Genomic DNA, 3,777 nt, shown 5'->3' with positions numbered 1-3,777 from the left:
GGTTACGTACGTTTGATTCAGGAAATTGGTTGCGAGAAACAGAAGAAGGTATGGACTTTTGAGCACTCACTTTGGAAAACCACTACTCTATTTTGTCTCATGTACACGGTTCTGATCTGTTATTGCTAATTGTTGCTTAACTATACTAGGAAGTAAGACAATTGAAGGAGAAAGTAGCCGTTAACTGAGGATCTTGAAAACAAAAGCAGATAATGTAAAGCTTATGTAGGAGAGATTCGTTATGTACAAGAATCTCACAATCATGAGAAGATTGTTTCCTAGAGGACCAAAAAGGGTAAGCAGTTTATCACTATTTCTCATTGATTTTATATGACTAATGTTTGTGAGATACCTTATTTCACACATCAGCTCTGGACTTATATGAATTTTTGTACCATCATATATATATATATATATATATATATATATATATGTATTCAGTATGCAGAAGATATTGAGAGTGGTTTCAGTTTCAGATGTTGAACTCCAAGTACAAGAAGATATATGCAGGATGATATAAATCCTTTTACTGCATTCTCAAGAGGGTATTGAACTTTTCCTTGCTTTTAGTTATGTATGCTAAATGTTGTTTGTTGTTTTGTTATTATCTTCTTCTGTTATTTTATGTAACTTAATTTGTGATGTTTATCTCAAGACCAGTGGGGTAAGATAAGTTTATAAAGGTTTTGCTGGATAAATTGTTTCTCGTGCTTTCTGCATTTGATGCTATTGCTTTAGCAGCATGTCCAAGTAGTGGCTAGTTGCTATCAGGTTATCTCTTCACTTTTGTGCAATATTTTGTTGTGCTGCCTTGTGTGATAAGCTCTGTTACTTGTTAAGTTTCTAATATGTCATCTTATGTACAAATTATATCAGGAAAGAGATCAAAGGTATAAGGAAATTGGTTTTAGAGATAAAATCACACTTGCCAGGGGTCGATTCCTTCTTGGCAACAAGTATGCTTTTACAAACCTGTCTCTTGAAAGCAATAACTAATACTATTGGTTCTCATCTCATATTTGATCATTCTAATTTTCATTTAGCTTTGATTATTTATTTTTCTTTTAAGCGCAAATGTGATTTTTAGTTAATATATCCCAAATTCCATGGCCAACAGAGTTTATTCCCATCAATAATTGAAGTTGTGAAAACAGCTATTAGTGAACCATCAGATACCAACTTGATGAATTAAGAAATTTGATATTGTATCATTCCTTTTATAATTGATAACTTTTAACATGTTGGTAAGCCCCTATTGACTTGCATTATTTTGTCTAAAAGAATTTCTCACTTAGTTTCCTATAATAGCTTCTGCAGAACAACTTTGTTGTTTGTGACTATTGTTGATTAAAACAGCTTTTCTGTTAGAGAAGCCAAATGGATTATCTCCTAGCAGATTTAAAGCTTTTCAAATTTCTAAACAGGAGGTAACTATGGTTCATTTATGCTTATTATTCCAAGGGAAATCATACTGAAAAAGAGCTGCAACTAAAACATTTGCTGCTGGAATTCTCAAAATTGTTTGAAGAACCAAATGGATTATCTCCTAGCAGATTCAAACCACAGAATTGAATTAGAGGGGACTAAATCAGGGTTCTTTTTTCAACAAAAAAAAAACATGGCAAGGTTCAGTTTGGAGCCATCCTATCAGCAATATCATTTATGGATATATCATACAATCATCTCCATAATTGCTCATAGTTTACCAAAGGTACATCTGCCAGATCTTATAAAGTGGGTTTGAGTAAACCAAAGGTTCAACTAAGTAGTTAGGTCATATACTAAGTAGTTAGGTCAACCAAAGGTTCATCATTTCTAGCATCAGTATCAACAAATTTTAATCTTAAGAAAATATAGAAGAAGAGAATAAATCTAAGAAAATCAACATATCATTACCATATTAGCAAAAAGTCAATTCACAAATTGGTCATAATCCTTACCACATTCTTCAAATCACTAGATAGCTTGATAGAAATCAGTAACCTCAAGAGATTAGGAAAAATAACCTTGATAATTTTTCTTTAATCACCTATACAATAAGAAAAAAAAATGCTGGTACTCCATTAGTAAACAACTCACAATTGATGATTGCAGGGCAGTTCACTCAAACCAACAATCCTATACTCTTTGTTTGAAGAAGCAGCTTTTATCCTTAAATTCTTCAGTATCCATTTTGCCTATCAATCCAAGAAAATGATCATTAGGTAAAATGCTGAGATCAGAACAAATAGCAGCATTTAACCCAATTTCAACTTACTTTTGACCAATCAATTTAAGAAAGTCTATAACTGGGCCAGGTCTTACTATAGTTGTGGTTGAGACATCTGCAAACAAAAGTTAAAGCAATTCATATATAAAATACAATACACAGTCAAACCACTGCAGTGCGCCATGCGCCACCCTCCCCGCCACCACCCTACAAACCATCATCACCCTCTTCACCCTCAAAAACCCAAACTCCTCCTCCAACTCCTCCAGCAACGCAGTGTGTGCTCCCCAACTCGTCGACCTCGTCGGAATCCACTCCAAGTAGGCTTACTTCCCTGAAAACCAACACCTGACAATCCCACAACCCCACTATCCTCATCGAGCACAACACCGTCGAATTGAGAAGATGGAAATCCTCTCAGTCTTCCCACTACCGCTCATCACTCACTCTCCCACTCATATTCACTCACACACACACACACACACTCTCTCTCTCTCTCTCTCTCTCTCTCTCTCTCTCTCTCTCTCTCTCTCCATCCCTCAACAACCATCACTATTGGCCTCCTCACTCCATCCCTCAACCACCATCACTACCGGCCTCCTCATCTCCATCTTTCTATCTCTCTCTCTCTCTCTCTCTCTCTCTCTCTCTCTCTCTCTCAACAACCATCACTACCGGCCTCCTCATCTCCATCTTCACTGCCCTAAACCACTATTCTCGCCGGATAGAAATGTCCTAGCTAATGGAGTATGTGGATTTATACCTAGATTTTGATTGTTCGCCGGTGACGGAGTTTTCCGAAGACCTTCGTTCGCGCTTGATTCCGACAGTATGGTACGATCAATGGAAGCGTTACGATGGATGGAAGGGTTCCGGTGATGGATGGAAGCGTTCAGAGAAAAAGACTGAAGGGTGAGCCGTTGAGAGAAAGACAGAGATGATTTTTTTTATATATATAAATATGTTAATATACAGTAAGCCGTTGAAGAATTATTTACACTTTTTTTAATATGTTAAACCAGTAAAAGATTAGGGTAAATTTCGATGTTAAATAACTAGATTTATAATTTTTAATGAATTATTAAAATAATTGTACATGTAACACATTCAATTTTTAAAACAAATATAATATATATTTTCTAAAACATAACTTTTATAATAATTAATATTATTAGTAAAATAACAATTAAAAAATTATTTTTATAAATGTTTATTTTCATATATTTTAATAAAATATATTTTTAATAAAATATATTTTTAATATAACTACATATATTTTAAACATAACTATTAGCAAATGTCCAATTTATTCTAATAGTTATAAAATTTTATTAGAATGAACCATTTATATTTACACAATTTGACCGTCACTATATATAATAATCAATATAACAATATTTATACCAATAGGAAAATAGGTGTCATTAAATGCTTGATTTCTTCTAACAGTTATAAAATTTCATTAGTATAAATAGTCTATACCTACAAAATTTGACCGTCATTATAGATAAGCATTTATATTAGCTATACTAATGGAAGAATATGCATTTGTTAATATTTGATTTATT

The 3,777-nt window shown here is 33.4% G+C and overlaps 1 long non-coding RNA gene across 1 annotated transcript; it reads right to left on the bottom strand.

Moving 5' to 3' along the window:
* Positions 1 to 2,029: 2,029 nt before the first annotated feature.
* On the bottom strand, positions 2,030 to 3,120 carry LOC120283573. Its single transcript, XR_005543297.1, has 3 exons — positions 2,973 to 3,120; positions 2,258 to 2,324; positions 2,030 to 2,177 (listed from the first exon to the last, which is right to left on the bottom strand). It is a non-coding gene; the product is annotated as an uncharacterized LOC120283573 (long non-coding RNA).
* Positions 3,121 to 3,777: the final 657 nt, after the last annotated feature.

This window comes from Dioscorea cayenensis, chromosome 19 (assembly GCF_009730915.1).
Source record: "Dioscorea cayenensis subsp. rotundata cultivar TDr96_F1 chromosome 19, TDr96_F1_v2_PseudoChromosome.rev07_lg8_w22 25.fasta, whole genome shotgun sequence".
In the NCBI taxonomy this organism is placed as follows: domain Eukaryota; kingdom Viridiplantae; phylum Streptophyta; class Magnoliopsida; order Dioscoreales; family Dioscoreaceae; genus Dioscorea; species Dioscorea cayenensis.
Note: the sequence above shows the minus strand (reverse complement) of the source record. Positions and strands in the feature narration are given on the sequence as shown.